Source organism: Phodopus roborovskii, unplaced genomic scaffold (genome assembly GCF_943737965.1).
Source record: "Phodopus roborovskii unplaced genomic scaffold, PHOROB, whole genome shotgun sequence".
Classification (NCBI taxonomy): domain Eukaryota; kingdom Metazoa; phylum Chordata; class Mammalia; order Rodentia; family Cricetidae; genus Phodopus; species Phodopus roborovskii.
In genome coordinates, this window is record NW_026126588.1 from 1,826,696 (window position 1) to 1,850,465 (window position 23,770).

General features: G+C 50.1%; 1 protein-coding gene across 10 annotated transcripts in view; it reads right to left on the minus strand.

Annotated features, from left to right (window-relative positions):
• Positions 1 to 23,770, minus strand: part of Trerf1 (transcriptional regulating factor 1) — a 207,882-nt gene that overhangs the window by 44,164 nt on the left and 139,948 nt on the right. For all 10 annotated transcript variants that reach the window (XM_051204608.1, XM_051204606.1, XM_051204607.1 and 7 more), the window contains exon 3: positions 18,379 to 18,492. The gene's annotated coding sequence lies outside the window, so the exon portion shown is untranslated. The remainder of the gene's footprint in view (positions 1 to 18,378; positions 18,493 to 23,770) is intronic.

A 23,770-nucleotide genomic window follows, 5' to 3' on the forward strand; every position in this document is an offset into this window, starting at 1 on the left:
TTTATGTTGCATTTGTTTAACTCTGAGAAACTGTGATTCTTTGCCTGTCTAAAACACCTGATGGTCTAATAAAGAGCTGAATGGCCAATAGTGAGGCGGGAGAAAGGACAGGCAGAGCTGGCAGGCAGAGAATAAATAGAAAGAAAAATCTGGGAAGAGAGGGGGAAATGAGAAAAGGAGGGAGGAAGGAGCAAGAGAAGAAGGAGAGGAAGATGCTAGGGGCCAGCGACCCAGCCACGCAGCCACGCAGCCAGCCAGCCAGCCAGCCACGCAGCCACCCGGCCACCCACCCAGCCACGCAGCCACCCATCCATCCACCCATGGAGTAAGAGTGAAAGGAAGACATACAGAAATAGAGAAAGGTAAAAGCTCCTCTCCCACACTTGCCTATAGGGGCGAGCCCATCTTTCCTGACACACAGACTCTGGGACAGACAACCTCTTGCTTCTTTGCCAGTCACCCAGAAGAATCTTGTGTCTCTGTGAGTGGGTCCTTACACATACTCAGTGAACACTTGCAGAAGTAAAATACTGAGCCAGGCATGTGACACCTATTGTGGGTCACTTCCTGTAGTGCCCACGCTACAATCTGTTCCACAAATCGGGAGAAGGCCTAGAGATTGAAATAAAGACAAGACAGCGGGTCATTCGTTCAATGACAAAGTCGGAACACCAAATGCCGAATGCCGTTTATTGAGGGGCAAGAACGGGCTTAAATACCGACTTATAGCACAGTGGGAAATTACAGGAATTTTTTGGCTTAGCTCCTCCCTGTGTTGTCACGAGGTATGGTTGTCATGGGGTGTGTGTCACGAGGTGTGTGTCAGGAGGCGTGTGTCACGGGAAGTGTACCAACAAAAGCCTTGGGGCAAAGAGTTCTGGCCAACAGCTTCAGGCTAGCTCAAGGAGCCTCAGGGGTCCATGCAGTGGCCTACAACTCCCCCCAATCCCCACCAGGTTCAAGCCTGGGACATGTTTTCTGGAGGGTTGAGTGCCCCCAACCACACTGAGGTTTTTTAGAGAACTTGTAGGACCCAGAACACCTGTAGGGAGAACCGGTTACTAAGTTCTGGTAGCTGAGCACTGTGCTGTCTGTTATAATGGTGTGGATGGGTCATGAAAGTAGCTACAGACTGGGTGGGTGCAAGCAAGCTCCAACGCAACCAAGTCAAGACCCTGGACCCACGAGGCTTATGCTTATGTATGCTGGAATCTCCTCTAATTTTATTATGCCAAAGAAAAAACTTTATTGAGACAGGTTCTTACAATGTAGCCCAGGCTGGCCTTGAACGCACAGACATCTGCCTGCCTGCCTCCAAAGTGCTAGGATTAAAGTCGTGCCTACCAACTTCTTTTGCTTAAAGCACAAGCTGACCTCAAACTTCACTTCCTGAATACTGTGATTACAGCACCATGCCCGTGTGGTACAGACAGCAGAACCCAAGGTTTGGTATGGGCCACACAAGTGCTTCACCAACTGAGGGGCAGCCCGAGCCCCCTCTTTCCCTTTCCCTTTTATTAAAAGCCTCCTCACGGGGCGGAAGAGATGCTTCCATGGGTAAGAGTGTGTGGCTGTACAAGAATGAGGACTTGGGTTCAGATCCTGGCACCCATGTGAAAAGTTGGGTGTTGTTACTCATGGAAACCACAGCGCCACGTTTGAGGGCAGAGAAAGGAGAGCATGATGGCTCGCCAGCAAAGGCCCAGGATCAGGGAGAGACCCTGTCTCAAAGGAGTAAGACAGAGAGTGATAGAGCTGGCACACACACACACACACACACACTCACTCACACACACTCATTCATTCATTCACACACACTCATATACACACTCATTCATTCATTCACACACACACACTCATTCATTCATTCCCACACACACTCATATACACACACACTCACACACACATTCATATGCTCACACACATTCATTCACACACACATTCATATGCTCACACACACACTCATTCATTCACACACACACTCATATACACACATGCACACATATTCACACACATACATTCATACACACACAAATTCATACAAACACTCATACTCACATACACCCCCACATTCATACACACACATACATTCATACACTCACATATATACATACACACATTCATAAATACATGCACACATGCAATATATTCACACACACATTCACTACACACTCTCATGCACATATCTACACACACTTTCATACACACACACTCATACACTCACACACACACATTCATACACCCATACACTCACACACACATTCATACACACAGACACACACTCACACACGCATATTCATACACCCACACACATATGCACACATTCATACACACTCACACCCACACACTCACACACACATTCATACACACACACTCATATAGACATACTCACACACACATTCATACACACACACACTCGCACACACACTCACACTCCTCTTTAGTTAAGGGACTGCACAGGAATAGGTGTGGCTGGACTTGACTCAAGCCCCAGTCTAGCCCTTGTCCCCAGCATTAAAGTCTTCCCTGACCCCAGCACAGGGCACCAGGATATGGGGTACAATCTACAAGGGAGACATCTGTCTTGGAGCCAGCCTTTGAGCCAGTGAGACAGACAGGCACACGAGGGGAGGAAGTTGACTTTGGCTGAAGTCTCTGTAGAACTTGTTTGCTTATAATTCAGAAGGGGTAACACCCTGCTCCTGCCAGACCACCACTGCTTGTTTGAGGAAGAAAATCCAAGAGCCCTTTCCTTTTTCCGGCCAGGGCCATCGCTTAGAGACTGTAGACACAGTTCCCCAAAGGCTTTAGGCAAATCTTCCTGCTGGCTTTCAAGGATGCTTAACTCAGATCCCTCTGGGATTCCTCTCTGTCTCTCTCTCTCTTTCTCTCTCTCTCTCTCTCTCTCTCTCTCTCTCTCTCTCTCTCTCTCTCTCTCTCACACACACACACACACACACACGCACGCACACACACACACACACACACGAGGCAGCAGCTACAGAAGGGAGGTCTTCAGGATATGTGTGGACATTGGCTTGTCCTCCCCTGTTGAGCAGTGGAAATCAAGGTCCTAAATGCTTTCTGATTAGCCTCCTGAATAAGGTTTCAGGGTATTTTACAGTCGTAACCCGATTACAGAGATGTTCTGCCAATAATGGTGGTTAATGCCTAATCTTCCCCAGCGCAGTATCTGGCACGTGCTCCTTTCTGCCCAGGCTTTGAGGCTGGCTCTCAGTCACTGGAGGATTTTTTTTACTGCTTCCGAGGGACATGGATTTCTCTATCCACCAGTGCAGTGACATGACTGGTCCTCCGAAGCCCTAGGAATCAGTCAGGAGCCCGAGCCTCAGCTCAGGAAGCTGCGCAGTAGACAGGTTGAACACTGCTTCCTGGCTTTCGTGGGTTGTCACGCCAATGCCATCTTTCCTCTGCTCTGACCAGATGACTTTTGCTGACGGCAGTGAAGCATGCCTTTGGACTTGGGGGACCACAGAGGCAAGGGGACCACAAGTTTGAGTCCATCCTTGGCTATACACTGGGCTCAAAGCCAGCCCGGAGGACATGAACTCTCTTTTATTTTTCTTTCAAAAACTCAAGCCAGTGGGCTAGAGAGATGCTCTGGGGGAAAGTGTTATTGCACAAGGAAGAGGGCCAGAGTTTAGATTCCTAGCAATCCCGTAAAAGCTCTCGATGGTAGCGTGGGACTACAACTCCAATGCTGAGATTGGTATAGACAGCGGAATATCCCTGGGCCTTACTGACTAGCCGGTCCAGTTGAGACACAGATCAGTGGGAGACCCCATTTCACAGAGGAACATGGCCGAGGTTGGACTCTGGCCTCCATGGACTCACAAGTCACTCTGCTCCACAACTGGCCGGCGCCAGGTTGGTTGACTAGGGCCAGGGGCGCCGAGTGGGTGTGAGGTGGCTAGAGGGGCATTGAGATAGAGCATGGAGGCCCAGGGTCAAGAGTTTGGATTCTTGGGGTGCTATCGGGAAGACTGGGACCTTCTGGACAGAGACCTAGCTAGCCTTCTGCTGCACCCCTGTTCCTTTCCTGCCATAATGACTGTATTCCCTCGGACCCTGAGCCGCCCCCCGCCCCCGTTGGCTACAGAGTGAAGCTGACCAGGGAGTCCCGCTGTGGTGAGTTCTGTGTGTGGATGGGGGGGGGGAGTAGGGTAGGTATCATGGGGGTGGCTGTGTAGGTCTGCGCGGGGAGGCCTCAGGAGTGCAGAGGGAAGCTTGCCCTTTCTGGCCTTGCTGCCCCTCTCTGACAACCCCTCCCGTCACCCTTGAGAAGCCCCCTTGATCCTGCCTGGATTTGCCTGAGATCGCCATCCTGCCCGCCCCTGGCCCACATTATCTCACTGTCCAAGTTTCTTGCCCAACAACTTTCTCTTGATGCTAGGAGACCAGAGGCTTAAGTGCTAGGCCCACCAGAGGCCCCTGGAGATGATCTAAGCATAGTCATGGGGGACGCCTGGGGAAAGTGGGCGGGGAACCTAAACCCTCACTGGATGTGGTGCAGGTCCAGGCAGGACCCTCAGAGAGGGAAACATGGCCGTTCTAGTTTCAATCAATACTAGATTGTAAGTTCCTCAGGAGTGGAATTGTGTCATATCGCTTCGGGTTTTAGTCTCTCCCTCCCTTTTCCACCGTGCCACACGCAGCGTTGGCTCAATGCTGACTCACTCAGTGTTTATGAACACAGTGACCAAGTTTGTTCAACATAACTGTGTGCACAGTGAAAGATCGGGAAGTCATAGAGCCAACGACACCGTAAAGAGAATTTACCTTAGGACGGCTGTGGGAGAGCCCCTGGCATCCTGGGGCATACCCAGGACCTTGGGAAGTCAGCTGGGGGGGGCAGTCACAACCAGAAGTGCCGTCTCCAGAACAGCGAGAGACACTAGCGCTGTGTCCGTGAGCTGAACCCATTGGGAGATGCTCACACGAATGACATCTAACTTGTCCGGACACTGACCCCTGGTCAGTGCTGAGTCCCATTCCTCCCCGCTGTAACCCTGATGTGGGTTACCACCTTACTAACCCTGATGGTACCCCAAGATTACCGCTTTCAGATGCAAGCCCTTAGAAATCCCTTTGAGGTCCCTAAGAGCTACAAGCAGGAGTGGGTATGGAACGAAAACTTATCTGGTGGCTTGCTTGTTTTTAAAAAATAGTTTTCTTTGCTTGTAGCAGAGTCTCCTGTAGCCTAAGCTCGCCTCGAACTCAGTATGTAGATGAAGCCGGCTATGAATTCCCAATCCTCCTTCCTCTACTTTCTGACTGCTGGGATTACAGGCACGAAGCATCATACCTGGTTTATCTAGTTTTGGCAGGGGGTTGCGCTGTGTAGCCCAGGCTAGCCTTTGGGAGTGAAAGCCATGGCTATGGGAAGTTGGGTACCCGCAAGCTACGGAGAAAGTTGTTTGCCCCTCAGTTATGCCAAGGTTGGTAAAGACATTATCTACTGAGTGTAACGGTACCATGCAAGCTCTCACAGGCTACAAAAAAGCTAGCTCTCTGTGAACAGCGCCGCATGACACTGTTCCCTAAGGATAGCAGGTGCCAGGGAACTTTCCTTTTATAATACAGGGAAATATATAATACAGGGAAAGGGTAGGGAGTATACAGTGAACTGTCAGGACTTGGTGTGGATTGGGGTGTGTGTGTGGGGGGGGGGAGGTGAGGTGACAAATGACATCCAGATGTTGGTTGTTCACAAATGCAGCCTGGGAAATCTCAGTTTCATTTTGACACCTACGATGGGCTCAGTCTCAGAGGTACCCGGACAGAGATTCCTTTTTTATTTTTTCAGACAGAGTTTCTCTGTGTAGTCCTGGAACTCATTCTGTAGACCAGGCTGGCCTCTAACTAGAGATCTGTCTCCCTCTGCCTCCCGAGTGCTGGGATTGAAGGGGCGTACCGCCACCGCCTGGCAACTGGCCAGGGGTTCTAAGGCCCAGAGACTGTGTGAGGCTGTTGACGAGAGGCGGGATACAAGGAGGGTGCTTGAGAGATGGATTCAGTGAGTGAAGATGCCCAGTCCTGGGACACACGTGCTGGATGGAGAGTCAACTCCTGAGAGCCGTCCTCTGTCCTCCCTCATCCGCCACAGCAATTAATTAATTAATTAATTAAAAAAGGATGCCCAGAGAGCAAACGGGACCCAACACATCTTCCTAGAGCACTCAGCACCCTGGTATAAACCGTTTTCCTAAGGAGTGTCTCATTCGCTGTGTTCTGAAGGGCCAGCAGCTTACCTATACTCACCCTTCGATAAAGAGCGAGGGGAGGAGCTTCCTTCTACAGCTGGGAGGTGGGATCTCCTGAGTGCACAACGGTGGGGACTTCCATTCCTGCTCTGAAGGGCCACCCACACCATGGCTTGTCTGAGACCCACTCGACCCTTCCCCAGTCACCTTGAATTATCCAAGTGTTCGTGCCTGTGCACACAACTGCCTCCCAGCCCACCCTGGGACATGATTTGTGGTAGTGTATTGACAACATACCTGTCAGCTGTCAGCTCAACACGTCTAAATATTATGTTCTATTACCCAGAACATCACTTTGAAAAACTAAAACAGTGGCAATATGGGGCTGGAGAGATGGCTCAGCAGTCAAGAGCACTTTCTGCTCTTCCAGAGGACCTGAGGTCTGTTCTCGGCAACCATGTTAGTTCAGTCCACGGCTGCCTCTAACCCAGCTCCAGGGGACCCGGCACACTCTCTTCTGGCCTCTTTGGGCACTGCAGTCACACACACACAAACCCACACACTCAAGATTTTATATATATATATATATATATATACACACACACACACACCTTTTTTAAAGTGGCACTCCTACTCATAAAAGTGGGAAGAAGGCGATGGCAAAGTTAGTGGTTAAACAAAATTCATTTCTCTTTTCCACCCTTTTTTCCCATGAAAAGATTTTGAACTAAAGAATAAGAAGCGCATGGCTGTTTCTTCTGGGGCCCAGGGGGCGTGGTGGGACACCCAGAGTAATCTGAAGCTGTGAGCACGGGGTTTCCTGATGGCAGCAGAACTCGGGGAAGACGGTCTTCCTGAGTCACAGTCCCACAGCCTCTGACTCTCCACAGAGACTCTACAAGGGCAGCGAGGGAGTTGAGAGACATGCAGGTTTCATGGGTGGCCTGCAGCAACATTCTAGAATGTACCGTCCTAGGCATGAGCATGGATTATTTTACTCTTTTGCCACTAAAATCCCAATAGTCGGAACTGTTTTCTCTCTGGATGAGAAATTAACACACAGAGATGTTAGTCCAGTTTTGGTTGGAGACAGAGCCTTTAACTCACTATCTAGTCAAGGGTGACCTTGAACTCCTGAGCCTCCTGCCATCACTCTGATAAGTGGCTTTGAGATCTTCTTACGGCCCCTGCCATGTTGCTGGGGTCTAGTAGTTCTCAGCTTTGACTTCTGAAGGGTCATCAGATTACACTAAGTACAGAAACATCTCGAGATCTGCCATCAGCTCCAGGACGGCTGGCTCTCCGGCACGTGGATGTAAGTTTGGACGTGGGATAAAGAATACAGGGTATTTTAGGCTCCTGACCTGGTAAAGGAAGTGAGTTTGATTCTGGGCAACTACATCCGGTGCCTCTCACCACTGCATCTAACTGCAGGGGATCTGACTCCTTCTTCTGGCTTCCACAGGCACCGTATTCATATAAACACACATAAATAAAAAAATAAAAGATGGGAGAACATGATATACTTTACACCAAAAATGAACGAATGAGTGATACTTTAAGGGCCCAGAGCCCTTCATCTCAAATATCTCACCAGAGGAAGATGATGGGAGATGTCATTCTGTAAATAGGTTTCTCTTATTGGTTAATGAATAAAGCACTGTTGGCCAATAGGAAAGCAAGATAGGTGGGACTAGGAGACAAGGAGGATTCTGGGAGATGTAGTAGTGAGGAGTCAAGATGTAGGGACTTGAGAGAAGAGGTCTGGATCCTCTCTCCGTGGAAACACTTAGATTAATAGAAATGGGTTAATGATTAAGACAGAACTAGCCAAAAAGAAACGCTAGTAACAGGCCAACAGCTTTATATCTAATACAGCGTCTCCCTGTGTTATTTGGGGCTGATGCGGCTGTGGGACCAGGATGGCGGGAAAACTGCTCGTAACAGGGAGACAAACTGCTTTCTTCACAAACTCAGTATCTGGAGTCAGAAGGGCAAAGTTCAAATCCCAACCTTGCCCTGGCAGGGCGAGGAGACCCCACCGGTTCGCACCACATGCTTCAGGCTTTTGTTTTGGTGTGTGTGGGTAGACCAGAGTCAACATGGGATGTTTCTCTTAGTCCTCTTTGGTTTTTGGGACACGAGCTCACTCACTGGCTTGGCTAGGCTAGCCCCAGGGAACAACATGGCTCAGATTCACCAGCAGTGGGATATAAGCCACCATGCCTGGGTATTGAACTCACGTCTTCACACTTGCATGGCAAACACTTTACTGACTGAGCCAACTCCTCAGCCTTGGAATCTCAGTTATGACTTTTGCCCCTTAAAAAATTATTTTATTTTTGCATCACACCCTGCCTGTTTGGAGGATGAAGAGGCTGTCAGATTTCTGGAACTAGAGTTTCAGGTGGTTGTGAGTCACTATGTGGGTGCTGAGAATCTAACCTGGGTCCTCTGCAAGAGCAGCCAGTGCTCTTAACTGCTGAGCCTTTGCTCTCAATTCTGGTATCTGCAGAACAGGAATAGCAATGGCTACCCTTGGATACGTAAAATGATCCAGTGAGACTAGAGGCCACACCCGGCTCTTGAGGATGGGTGCAGTGCTGGACAGGGTGAGGTTTCTGATGTTTAGTTCTAGCATGGATTCAGTTCCAATCAGGCCCAGTGACTCAGTCATGACTAGTTGGGTTTGGTTATTTGTTTCCTGGGTAACCTTCAATCTTCCCTGTTTCAATTAGCAGAATGAAGTGACTTAAGCAGGAAGAGAGAGGCTTTGACAGCCTGGGGTCCTCTTAGTGTAGGGACCAAGGCTCTCTTACCCTTCCGCCCCTAGGCACTGAGGCACCAGGGTGCTTCCAGAGTGAAGGTCCAAAGCATCATGGGAAGTAGCTTCCTGGGGTTCGTGCTAGCACAGGCGTGTATGTGTGTGAGTATGAAGGGTGGATCTGAGTGTGGCTATGGGCCATGTCAGATTCTCTAACCTGGCATCAGTAGTAACAATGGTGTGTTAGAAGCAGACCAGATGCTGTTCAGACCACGTTCATCTGCAGCTGCATCTCTCTCCTGACTCATAGCTCATTGGGTGTACAGGCCCCTAGACTCCAGGCTGTACCTTTCTTTGCCACTTCCCTGTGTCCTCAAGGTCACACATTCCTTCCTCTGAAACACATGCCTGCGTACCTTCCTCGACTATCCTGGAATCCAAGACCGCCTGCCTAAAAGCTTGAACTCCAGATCTGAGACCTAACAAGACCTTTGCTCTCTGGAGTCCAGATTCTGGGCATTTGAAGTCTCCCAGGAAAAGAAAAAGCGTAGTGCCCAAAACATAGCAATGTCAGGAGTTCTAGGATGCTGAGGCAGGTGTATTTCATATCCAAAGCCAAGTCTGGACTACATAGTAAGACTCTATATCAAAAACAACCAACCAACCAACAAACCAGTGGTTAAGAGCATACTAGCGGCTCTTCCAGAGGTCCAGGGTTCAATTCCAAGCACCCACATGGCATCTTACAGCCAACTACAGTTCTGATGTCTTTTTCTTGCCTCCAGGGGCACTGACTGCATTTACATGGCACATAAGCATACACGCAGATAAAACACTCATACACATACGATTATTTAAAAAAATTTAAATACCAAAAATACAATAATATTCATTAATGAAAATTCTAAGAGGGTGCACCCTGGGACGTAGAGCCTCTCAGCCTGGCCATGGTACCTGACAGCCAGGCTTGTCATTACCTGTTTTAAGAAGCCCAAGCTCTCAGAAGCTGGCAGCATAACCACCATTGCCTTATTTTGGGTTGCAACCTTTCCTCCCACTGGATGATGGTCACTCTGAGGAACTAGGGATACGCTGTCTAGCAGGGCCATCCCAGAGATGCAGGCCTGGACTGGCCTCAGCTCCACGTGTCACAGGTCTCATGGGTCTCTCCTGGTTGAAGGTCCCATGCCTTCAGACCTCATTTCAGCCTCCCAAACTTAGAATGGAAAGCAAGACGTTAACTCGCCAAGATCACCTTGAGGGACACAGCCACCTATGATCCCTCTGACGCACAGTCACTCCCAGCCGAGTCATAGGGGCTCCAGGGAAGTGCAAGGCGCGGTGGCGTGAGAGGACACAACTGCTACTTGTTTCTGTGTCGCCACTGAACACGTCTCGCTCTCTGACTAGCTCTCTCATGCGCTAGCTTTCTCCTCCACTCTTGGTCTTCTGGACTCAGACTAAGTCTCCCCATGCCTGTCTGATCCTGGGCTCACAGATTATCTCCTTGTCGCCGGAAATTTAAACAGTCTGAGACGGGGCTCCATTAAGGGCACTTCCTCTGCCCTGCTCCCCCACCCCTACCCAGTTGCAAAAGATTCAGGAAATGCAAACCTCACATAAAGATAAGGCGGACGGAGCAGCAGAGGACCAGCTCGGTGACCTTGCTGGGCAGTGACTTCCGCTCCTGCACCTCAGGCTGCAGAGTGCAGAACCACGAGCTTCAAGAGAGAACTCAGTGTGAGGGGTTTCCCCAGATGCTCTCCAGGACACCCCAAAATCCTGGACCAGAATACTGAAAAAGTAGCTCTTCCCCCTAAAGACGTAGCCTGCTGTGGGAAGGAAGGCTGGACAGAGGGCTCAGCAGTTAAAAGCACTTGACTGCTTTTCCAGAGGACCTGGGTTTGATTCCCAGTGCCCACACGGCAGCTCACAATAGCCTGTAACTCCACACCAGAGGATCTAACCCCCTCTTCTGGCATCCTTGGGTACTGCACCCAGAACGAGGGAGCAGAGACAGGAGGATCCCTTGGACTTCACTGGCCAGACAGTCTAGCCTGATCTGTGAGTTCCAGGCCAATGAGAGGCCTGTCTCAAAAGACAAGAAGGCATCTCAGGTCGTCCTCTGGCTTCTATGTGCACAAGCACATGTGCTTACCACACACACGAGCATGCACATACACTTGCACATGCACACAAACATCATCTTAAAAAAATACATAGCTGGTCATGGTGGCTGACGCCTGCCACCTACCACTCAAGAGGCCGAGGGAGAGGGTCACCATGAGCTTGAGGCCAGCCTTGACTACAGAGTGAGAGGGACCCTGTCTCAAAAATCCACGAATAAACAAGTAAACACAGAAACACACAAATAACAGGATGGCACATACATCTGAAGGGTACCAATCGGGTTCTTAAGGTAGTTTTGGAAGAGGACCACTCACTGGAGCTGATGGCCAGTCTCCAGCCCAGTACTTAATGACTCAGATGGGAACATGTTTCTGTCAGCTCTGATGGGACTTTGAAAGCACAGCAGCTTTGGCCCGGGGCAATCCTGGCTCCATGCCCAGTAACTCTGGCACCCCAGGGTCCCCAGACAGAACTCGACTTGATGCACCCTGCCTCCTGGTTCTGGAATTATCTCCACCACAGTATATCCAGGACAAGCCCTTGCTTCCATCAGGGCTCGGCTGCCCTGGGGGAATCACCAGTGGGGAGTATTTAATCTCCTCCATTGAGCTCCCCATGGGCAAGGCCAGTCGGTGTAAGCGATCAACCCCACGTACAGCTCTGAGTAAGTAGAAGCAAGGAGGGGCAGGAAGGCTGAATCACTCAGCAGAGAGGCTGTGAACACGGCAGGCTGACTGTGGGGTTGGGCCTTTAGCCCCAGGCGTGTGGGCCTGGCCACTCACTTCACCGAGAACATCAGGACGTGGTCTACTAACTAGGAGAAGAGAAAAACTGCCCTAATCCCATCCGCCTCCATGCCCAACTTGCCTAGCAACCCCCATTGCTTGGAACAACCAAGCAACAGGAGATGGTTCAAATACACTTCGGTCCTCACAGTCTCACACTTTAAAGAAAGGTGCCAATCCCTCTGTCTGGGGACCCAGGTGCCGGGAAAAACTTCAGATAAACGACATTCAAGATGATGGTGTTCATGAGTGGCCAGATAGACTAAGGAGCCTGGGGAGACCCTGGTAAGCAAGTGTTAACTGCAGGGCTTCTCAGGGCTCTGGACAGGCTAGCAGCCGGGGCTCTTCAAGGGGGGCCATGGAGGCCGCGGTCTGTGGGTATGAACGTGCTGCAGTGACTCACCGCCTCTAAGACCATGCTCCACCATCTCTACAACCGAATGCACCAAGCTCCCCCTGCTGCCACCTCACCCACCCGTGCCAGCCTCCCTCCTCCAGGAAGCCCTCCCTGACCACTCAAGGGCACAGCACTCAGGCCCGTCTCTGAGTGCCAGGCAGCACTTGTTGGTTATGAGCCTTTTTTCTTTCACTGATCAATTTTCAGGGAACCTTTAGGTTTTTTCCTTTTGATCCCACACGGCCACCACACAGAGCTCAGAGTCACTACAAATGGCAGGCGCTGAGACAAAAGTGTGACATCCAACCAGGAAGTGACCCTACAAAGCTGGGAGCGGACCCGCCAAGCAGAAGGTGAAGAGAATGTGGGGGGTGGGCATGGGTAGCGGGATGGCTTGGCGGGAGACTGATAGCCGGGAAACCAGCATTAGACCGACTCAGAGCCCCTGATCGTGGGTCTCAGCTAGGAGGCCTGGGCAGTCTCAGGGACCTCTGACAGTGGAACCAGGATGTATTCCTGGTGCACGAAAGGACTCTGAAGCACATTCCCCATGGAGGGATGCTCCCTTAGCCTAGAGGCAGGAGGGAGGGCCTAGTCCCTACTCCAAATGACTTGACAGATTTTGTTGATCCCTCCTGGAAGGCATCACCCTCCCTGTGGAGTGGGGGTGGGGAATGGGATGGGAGGGACGGAGGGAGGGAGAGGGAACTGGGATCGATATGTAAAATAAGAAGAAAAAAAAAAAAGATGGCTTGTTAGGTAAAGATGTTTGCCATGTAACCCTGGCAACCCGAGTTGCCATGTGAAGGTGGGGTGGATTCCACAGAACTGCCCTCTGACCTCTGTGTTCTTGCTATGGTGTGCACATTGTCCCATGCTAACATCACCCATGCACATGTGCTCACACACACACACACACACACACACACACACACGCACACACACACACACACAGAGCCTTGAGGTGAATGGACAGTTTGGAGGGAGGGCACAGGAGTGTGGAGCATGGGTTATCTCAGGCTCATCTCCAGAAGCCAGCAAGCGATGGCTAGCAGTGAGTTTGTGTCTTCCTTCTGATTATTTTATTTATTTATCTGAGCCAAGATGTCACTCTGTAGGCCAGCCCTCAAACTCATAGTGATCCTCCTGCATCAGCTGCCCAAGCGTTGGGGTGATATGCATGAACCACCATGTCCAGCTTTTGAGATGGAATCTCAGTACGTTGCACAGGCTGGCCCTGGGTTACTGATCTGAAGTCACAGTCCTGCTTCTGCCTCCAGGAGCGTGGCCACGCCCAGCTCCTTGGTTTATTTTTTAAACGCTCCATTTCCGAGACCACCATCGGTAGTGAGGCCAGGCTTCTCCATTCACACTAGATTCCCATCTCCACTTTCACCCCGTTTCATAAACCAGATATGTCCGCTTACAGCACCACTGAACAAACGCACCGGCCACAAAGTGATCTGGTCTCAGCGCACGGCGGCGAGCGCTGGTCTTCTTAGCTCTCACTGCCAGCCTGATGCGGACTAGACTTACCTGAGGGAAAAGCTCCATTCAAGAACCGCCTAGGTCAGATTGGCCTGCCAGCATGTCTGTGGGGAATTACTTGCTCACTGGTGATGTAGGAGGGGTGTGAGTGAGCCAGCAAGCAGGTTCCTGCTGGAAGTTCAGGCTGAGTTCCTGACTTTCTTGAGTGCAACCAGAAAGCTGAAATTAACTCCTTCGCTGCCAGGGGGTTTTGTCAAGTACCTTCAATGACATTCGAGGCCCAGGTGGCAAGGTCTCCACGCCTCACCTCAGTCCTAGAACAACACTGTCCACTGTCCTTAGGTGACGAGATGGAAGCCCAGAGATGCAAAGCTGGCAAAAATGCTGTGGCTGGGTCACACTTAGCTCACAGCTGTCCCCACCTGACCCAGGTGCTCCACAGCTGTCTTTCACAAAAGGCTCACCATCGGGAAACAGAGAGGAGTCACGGTAGGGAGGACAGGGCAGCTGGGAAGGGAGCCACATGCTGCAGGGGTAAGGCTGAGGAGAGCAAGTAAGGGCCCAGAGGACAAGCACTGGGCATCTACGTGACTCTGGGGTTCAGCAGCCGCGATGGGATGGGAACAAAGCAGGAAGGTTCGTTGGTGACCACTGAAAAAGCTGGCCAGAGATAAACACAGACTCAAACAAATCTCCCAAAGCCACCCAGCTATCCGAAGCATCCTGAGACAAACTGATGTTCTTTGTGAACAGTGTCATCCAAAAGGGTCACTGGTGTCTTGGGGACAGGGAAGGCGGGAAAAGAAGGGCTGAAGTGGGACTTAACCCTCCCTAGTCCTCCCAGAGTAGCCTGTGACAGGGACCTCTCGGGGACTGGCACACTCTAAGGTGAAGAAGGGTCAGAAGCTTCTGCTCAATAGTACTCCTCTTTTGGTGGGGATGGAGGGAGGGAGAGAGAGAGAGACTTTCTGACAAGAGCAGCAGATACCCAGCTCGACACCCTCCCGTCTAAGCACTAACCAGGCCTGCTTGCTTAGCTTCTGAGATGACACACGACCAGACATGTTCAGGGAGGCATGGCCATGGCCTCTACTCAACATTTCTAATTGAAACAATGAGAGGCACATGTCTTTAACTCCAGCAGAGGCGGGGGATCTTCGTGACTTCAAGGCTAGCTAATATTACATAGTGTATCACCAACAGACAACTTCTGAGAATCAGGGTTCCTGGGAATAGTCAATGCCAGGGGCCTTGGTACGGTGATTTCAACACAAGAAAGCCACTCCCCGACCCACCAAGACGCACTGTGGTCCTTGACGGTGGCTGTTTAACTCACTACATTAACTAACTGAGGAGCTCTGCCGTCTACACTGTAGTCCTGGCAGCACCCTATCCCCACCCCCACCCCCACCCCGGAGCTGGAGTGCTGGCCAGGTGAGCGCTGGCCCTCTGTGGCCATTTGCTCCAAGTCCTTGGACTGTGACTTCCATCAGGATGGACCACACTATCCTGAAGCTGCTTTTGTGAGGTATTTTGTCACAAGAAAAGTAATTGCTAATACAAACCCACAAAAATATAAAACCTCTGAACATAGACATACACAAATCCCAAGACATGTCAGCTACAAACCCCACTAAAGGACCATGCTAAAGGTCAGGGGGGAGACGAGAAATGATTCCAGATTCGAGAAAGAATAATCCCCAAGTCTGCGAAAAAAGAAGGTGGACAGACATGAAAATCTGTATCAAAACCATAAAACAAGAGTATCTGGTTTTAGGGGGGAAAAGTAGGGTCAAGGGACAACACAAGAATATTACAGTATGCAAGATGGGAGAGGCGATGGTTAAAATGAAACCAATCTGTGGTTCTGTATTGTGATTGTGTGGGAGGGGGAAACTGGTTAATTTTAGACTTTAATATTACTTAAAATATTCGGGGCAACCATTGAAAAGAAAATATACCGATTGCAATTAAGATAGAGAGCAGGGCAAAGGGTGAAATCAGTCCAGAGGAGAGAACAGCAAACTCACAAGCATTCACACGGTACCGGTGGCCTCAATTCGTCCTCAAGCCACGCAACGAAGCTTTTTTTCCCTAATTATTTCTTCCAGTCAGAATCTCAACCAGTAGCTCAGTCAGGCCTTGAACTTGGAACCCTCCCGCCTCAGTTTCCTGAGTGTTGGAATGGTAGGAGTGTGCTGATTTACCAGGCAAGATGGATGATAACCGAACCCATACAACACAGAACATTACTTTAAAATATATAAAGTAAAAACACCAACATTGCAAGAAGCCGTTCAAGTCCAAGGAGGGATTAACAGTTTTGGGGAGCTGAGCACTGACCCTAGAGGGGCTCATGCACACCAGAACTACCACTGAGTCATGTTCTCAGCTCGCATCTCTTTCAACAGTCAACACATTGAGCACACAGAATTAGGAAAGGATATACTATAGATGATTTGAGCAGTGCAAAGAACAACCATTTCTTGTGTGGAGGTTCGTGCCTTTAGGCCCAGCATTTGGGAGGCAGAGGCCAAAGCATTTCTGAGAGTTTGAGGCCAGCCTAGTCCATATGGTGAGATCTAGGTTACACAGAGAGACCCTGTCTCAAACACAAGCAAACAAACAAAAACAAGCCCCAAGGTGTAGTGGCATCTTATTCTGCCAACACGCTTGAGGTAATGACTTTGAGTGTGGCTTTGGTGTGTGAACCGGATCCCTTATAAGGGAGAGGAGGGGCCTCATTCAGGCTTTTTCTCTTGGGTTGTGGTCTGACCATCTTGGGTCTGTACCTCCAGGGGCAGAAGACCTGGGGTATTTACCTTCATTATGTGAGTGCTCCCCAAATACATATCTGTTATTCTTTATTCACAAGCCCATGGACTTTCTCTAACCCACCATCACTGAAGTCAACTTTATGTTTTGATCACACAGACAAAACCAAATGCAGTAATAAAAGAACACATATTCTTTCATGGGCGTATAAGATATTTAAGAAAAAATAGATTACATGTAAAATCAAGGATTCCACAAGAGTAGTTCAATACACATATCCAACTCTCAGAAAATCTATAATCAATCTACTTTGTTTAAGAAGAAAGATACCTTAGGTCATCTGTCTGTCTGTCTGTCTGTCTGCACACCCCTCTCTTTTTCCTTCTCTTCCTCCTCCTTACTTTTTGTTTTCTGACAGCCTTTCACTATGTACCTGTGACTGGCCTGGACACTACCTGCCTCTCCTCCCAAGCTCAGAGACCAAGAGTACTTCTTCAAATTCAAAGACAGAGGAGGGCCTGAAAGATGACTCTGAGGTTCCGGGAGGCAGTGTGGGATGACAAAGAAGCAGAATTTCCCGCCTGGGGTCTGTGATGGTCAGCCTTCACTGTCAGTCTGACAAGACTGGGAATCACTATGGACACAGACTCCTGGGTCTATGATATGAGGGCATCCGAGAAGTTTAACTGAGGAAGAAAGACCCACAGTGGATGTGGGTAACAGCACCCCGCAGGCTGGGGTCTCAAAATCAACCTTAGGGTTATGAGTCAGCTCTCTCTGCTTCCCGACCAGACAAGGTAGGCCCAGCAGCCTCCTGCTCCAGCTGCCATGGAAACCCAAACAAACCCACTGGGTGAGCTGCTTCTGTCAGCCATTTTGTCACTGAGGCTTTTCCGGGGCAGTTTCCAATCCAAGAACGATTCCTTTGCCTCTCACACCACAGACTAATCTTCACAGTTCCATCCTATCCCAGAGATTGTTTTTAAGGGTGTACTTGTTTTTATCTGATGTGTGTGTTTGCTTGCATGTATGTGTGTGCAGCATGGGCACATGATATTAAAGGAGGCCCAAAGAAGTTCTAGATTTTCTAGAACCAGAGTTACTCCATGTGGGTGCTGAGAACCTAACCTGGGTTCCAGTGCTCTTAATCGCTGTCATCTCTCCAGTGCCAAATCCAGAGATTGACTTATTCAAATTCCCCTAGAAGACCCCATCACGGTCCCAGAGTCCTTTCTGCCCCCACCCGGCCTTTCAATCACCAACACAGTGTATGTGCACGTGTGCATGTGCTTGTGTGTGCATGTGTGCGCATGCATGGCAAGTCTATGAAGGTCACAAGATACCTTGGTTCAGTTCTCAGGCGCCTTCCACTTTTTGTCCCTAACTGGCCTGGAACTTTCCCCAGAATTCTACACTAGCTCCTGAGCAAGCTCCAGGATCAGCTTGTCTCCAACCCCCAGCTCTCCCATCACTAGGACTAGAAGACCAAACCATTATAGCTGGTTTTTAGCTCGGAGTCAAGGTATTCCAACTAAGTCATCTCTCCAGTCCCAACGTAAGGTGTTTGTTTTTCAGTTTTGTTTTGAGCCGGGCTCTTACTATGTGTAGCCCTGCCTGGACTGGACCTCCCTATGTAGGCCAGGCTGGCCTTGAACTCTGAGATCTGATGGTCTCCCAGGTGCTGGGATTAAGGGTGTGGGGCTGGCCACCCTTTCCCCCAGCACCTCCCATTCTTCCAGCATACCACAAGGGCTGAAAACAGCAGCACAGACAGTTGGTTTAAATGAAGCATCACCTTGAGACAAGCAAGCTCACCTTGACCTCGGTAGCGGATGGCTGCGTTGGGGGCCTGGCTTTGGGGGCTTCTCCTGCGGCTGGCCAGTCATGCTGCTCTCATGCTGCTGGGCAGGTGGAAGCAGAGACCTGGGTCTGAGGGCAAAGGAAAAGGCAGGGTCACTCACTTCTCATCGCTCACCCCTACATCATCCGGCAGAGCTAGAGGAGTCCCAGAAGCCTCCTCCACTCTCCCAAGCCCCGGGGGACCAGTGGGCAGGCACACACCGCAGACCTTTTCCAAGGTGTGCAATGTGTCCAGAGGACCCCAAGGAAGAGGCCACTAAGGTGACTTAGATGAGGTCCCCAGAATAGCAAGAGAGGGTTAGAAGGAGCTGTGGCGCTGTAGGGCAGTACTCCTCAAGCCGTCTGTGGTGCCTCAAGTTCTGCCACGGTGACAAAATACTGGTTTCTTTAGCATCTTTTTGTTTCTCTATGGAACAGTCCTAACTGTCCTGGAACTCACTCTGTAGACCAGGCTGAGATGAAAGCTGTACACCACTACCTGGCTTGTTGCATCTTCAATTCTAAGCAACTGACAAACACTATTCTGATATAGAAGACAAATTAACTGCTAGAGAAATGGAAAGATACTCAAAGACAAAGCTTTTTTCTTCTTCTTATTAATTTAATCTAGCAGATTATTCTTGAGTGGATGTGACCATTCCTAACTGTCAGTTTCTGCATTCCTTCATGGACTGGGGGCAGGGACCGTGTGCTGGTGAGTCCCATTCCTGGAGCACGGCTGGGGAGCACAGCTCGTGGACACCCATGTTCTAAGGTTCACCCAGCCACCCACCTAAGGGAGTCCTGATTCAGAGAAGAGGGAGGGGCTAGACATAAAAAGTAATTTCAAAGTCACCCTCCGAACTACGGAAAGTTGCTTCTGAGGGCCTCTCTCCAGAAGGAGGGACCACAGCACGGACTTTGGCAAAGCGTCTCCAGCTGTCTGCAGATAGGTACCATCGGCCGTTTGCCACGATCAGGAAATGAAATGCAAGTTCATCTGTCCTGAACCTCCCAATGCCACTGTCACCTTCCCAATCTGGGCTCAAGTCGCCTCTCTGAATGAGAACAAGGAGACCTCTGTTAACACTGACAGGAAATGCACCATTTTCAAAATATTAAGAGGGCCACTGGTGTTCATTAAATGCTATAGAAATGAGCAGTCTCTCTCTCGTGTGTGTGTGTGTGTGTGTGTGTGTGTGTCTGCGCGCACACGCGCGCGCGTGTAGACTCGGGACTAACATCTTCATTATCCCTCACCTACTCACTGGACAGGCTTTAGGTGAGCTCAGAGCTGGTCATGGACCAAGTCTCTGTGTTGGGATTACACTCAGGTTGCCCTGCTCACCCAGCATTTATAGCATTTATGTGAGTTCTGGGGATTCAAACTCCCAATCCTTGTGCCTGTGAGGCAAACTCGCTCTTCCCCCACAAATGGAAGGAAAAGACAACAACAAACAAACAACCCGGAGTTCCTGCTGTTCTCACGGAAGAGGCAGCTTCAGATCCCAGCACCTGCACGGCAGTCTGCAGCCATTTGCAACTTAAAATGGACAAATGAGATCTACTTATTAGATCTGTATGTGTGTGCATGTGCACACGCTCACGAGGGATTGAAGGAGTCACAGTGACCGTGGCAGAAGAGGACAGCTTGCAGAAGTTGGTTGTGGGGCCAGACAGTACCTTTATGTGACCAGCCACCTTAATTAAAAAATAAAAGGGTCAGTAAACCCTTTGTTAGTGACAGATTTTATAAAAAAGAAGGGAAGGAGGGACTTCCATGCCTACTGCTTTCTCTTGTAACCGAGGGAGGCGTTCCAAGCCAGTGTCACCATCTGGCTATTCCAGAACAAATGCTAGGAGCTTCAGTATTTCTGGTTTTAAGTGGTTCTTACTTTAAACTTTAGAAGCAGCTAGCCCCGAAGAAGAAAACTTCCCTCTTCAAAGGCTTGTTTTCTTTTAAATGCAAACACTGCCCCCCAACCTAAAGCATCTGCAGTTTTGGAGTTGGCTGCTCACAAAATTCTATCAAGAGTCTGGTCGTAAACATTCCTAAGACAACGGAAGTTTTTTGAAGGATGTCTGTACCGTTCCAGAGATGGTACATCATTTACTCTGAACAACGGCGAAGAAGAGGCTCTGCGGGAGAAGCGTTTGTGTACAAAAAGTTAATACAGCTATTGGCATCTGAACAGCAGACCTTATGGCGAGCCAAGAGATGGCAGAGTGCAAAGCGGGGAAAGGTTCGGTTCTGGGGAGCTGAGGAGTCAGTTCACAGCCCCATCCTGAGGCTCCCTGTGGACCAGGAGTCCTTGGAAGGGCTTGTCAAGTAAGCCTTGAGCCCAGGCCAGCAGCTCCAAATGTCATCTACTGTACTTCAGGCTTGGGTGCTCCTCTAGCTCCCTAATGAGGCCTGAGAGAGACAAACAGTTAGCTATGAGCTGCAGAGACTCAATAAATGCCTGCTGCACAGGAGTCTCTGGCATCTGCACATACATGTACACATGTGCACACACCCACACTAACAAGTACATATCCCACATACAGAACAACACACACACCCCACATACAGAACAACATTCCTCCTCCATTTATAAAAATTTCCAAGACCAGATAACTACAATTGCCCTTTCTTACTAAGATGAAATTATTGGCTGGAATTAAGGGAAGGAAAATTAAATTAACTAATGCAATTCACTCGAGCATCCATTCACTCATCCAGTCTTACCAGTATCTGCTGTGCAGTAACGAGAGGCGGGCAGCAAACACAGGAGTCACATGAGACACTCTGCCCTGACTTGAGGGGACATACAGTCTGGTGTCAACTAATTAGGAATTAGAAACAACTGTGATGCTGGTGGCCGCTGCAGTCCCAGACCAGCACAAAGAAGAAAGGGTACAGAGAAGCAGTGATGCAGTGTGCCGCTGTGGCTGGCCTGTGCAAAGGTCCTGTGGCGGGAAGGAGCCCAGCTTTCTTCCCTATATGTTCTAGTGCCTGTATCAGTCAAGATAGGCTTTCAAGCTGTGCAACATTTGTCATTTGTTTTTAATTAGTTCCACCAGGCTACCTGGAAGAAACCAGGAGCTGTATATGCATCTCTGCTAACTCCTTCCTCTTCCTAAACTGGCAGGAAGTATCTAAAATGGGGGCCACTTGATGACCTGGGTATGCTATTACTATTCTTTTATAACACTGTATCTTGCTTAGCTTCAATTTGGCCAATGTTAAAATTAGCCGGGCAGCGCTAATGTAAGACGGGTGTGTAGGCCTGGTGTTTCTGGAAGTGTCCATTATTAAACGTACTCCTGGGCCTGGTGTAGCTCAGGGGTAATCACCTCAAGTACACAAAGACCCTAGTTTCAGTCCTCAGGAAAGCAAACAACTTAGGGCTGCAGGAGCCATGTGTGGCTGTAAGAAAGGGCACCCAACTCATGTAGAGACCAGGAGGGGTGGGGCTAAGAAGACCTGCCCCCAGGGGCCCTGCCCCTCACTGGCCACACTGCCTTGTTCCTGTCCTAGAGAGAGAAGTCCCACCCACAGGCACTGAGCATGTGTGCTGCTCCCAACAGGCCCTGGCAAAGGGGCAGCCATTACTGTGGAGACAGTAATGTGAAAATCGAAAGGAATCCATAAAGATTGCCCAGTTAGGCCGTGGACCGCTGTGCAAGGCTGGAGGTCGGTCACTGTAACTGACTGACAGCCCCAACAACTCATAGCTTCTTGGTCAGTCTTCAAGGATTCACAGCTACCTTACTGGATCCCAGAGTGACTGGGGACTCCACCCAGGGCCTCAGGGCTGGGACCCGGGCACTAGGTCTACCCGTCGCTAATGATTAGGGGTCCAGGAGGCAGGCACGGTGATGAGGCTTCTACCTGACAGGGGGAGATGGTGTGGTGTGGCACGTGACTGTCCCACAGTGATGGGGGGCAAAGGAAAGGATCCCCAGGGCACACTGGGCACCCAGTCCAGCCCTCAGCCCAGGCCCAGACGGTGAGAGGCCCAGTCTCAGGGCAAACAGATAAAAAATACAACAACCAACACAACAAATAAGACGGGTGGGACACTTGAGGCTGTCCTCTGGCCTCCACACACACAATCTCACACACCCCCGAATCACTACTGAAGTCACTAGGACACAGACATGGAGACCGAGCCCTCGGGATTTGCCCAAGTCCACAAAACTGAATGAGTCCAGGCATGAGGCCGCGCCCTTCCTCTCGGCCACAATGCCCATCCCTCCTCAGGGACCATCAAGGAAAACTCAGGAAGGAGCCATGCCTTCCCAGGCCACCAGCAAGGCCAGGTCCACTGTACCTTCTTCCTGTGAGCCTCCGTTTCTCCCCCACACTAGGAAGGTCAGAAATGTTGGTCCACACACCACATAGGTTTTGGAATGGGGAATGAAGATTAAGGTTAAAAAAATTAGTTATTGCACTGATGTATGTGTGTGTCTCTGTATGTGTCTGTGTAGGTGTGTGTGTGTCTGTGTATCTGTGCATGTGTGAGAGATGACAATTCTGCAAAGGTCAGAGGTCAGAGGACCACTTTTGAGAACTGGTTCTCTCCTTCCACAACATGGGTCCTGGGCATTGAGCTCAGGTTGTCGGGCTTGGTGACAAGTGCACTCAGCTGTTGAACCATCTTGCCTGCCCCAAGACTGAGTCTTGAGAGACATATATTCAGACGTGAACACTTTAAAATAATTGCCTGGAAGCCTAAGTAAAGGGCTGTTCCCTTCAGTCAGATGGCAGCGGGAATGGAGGGGACAGACTGGGGTGGGGGTCTGCCAGGGATGGGAGCGCAGAGCACAGGATATAGCCTACTGGACTTCCCAGACCGGAAGCTGGACCAAATGAAGTGTGAAAATTCCCTCCTTGCCACCCACAGTAAGTTAGATGAGGGAGGGGAGGGGAGGAGAGCAGGGAGGAGGAGGGATGCAGTGTGAACCAGCTTCGAATCCTCCAGAAAATTAACACAGTCGCCATCAATTAAGTCCGGAGTCAGGCACCCATGCAGCCTGTAACATGCCAGCAGCAGTACCAAGCCACCAACTCCGAGAAATCAAGACTCCAGGTTCTCTGATTGTGATGAGACCTGGACTCACAAAGCCTATGAAGGAATTATCTAGATTAAGTTAACTGGGTGAGTGGGGGCAGCATCACCCACACGTTGGGGTCTGAGACTGGGGGGGGGGGGCGAGGAAGGAGCCGGCTGAGCACTGATCTACGCTGTCTGACGCTTAACTGCAGATGCTTCACGCTCCCAATGCCAAGATGCCCTCGTCCCCAGGAAATGTCCTTCCTTCCTCTGCCTTCGCTGAGATGTTGAACCCATGCCTCGGATACCACTGATTCTGTCACGTGACC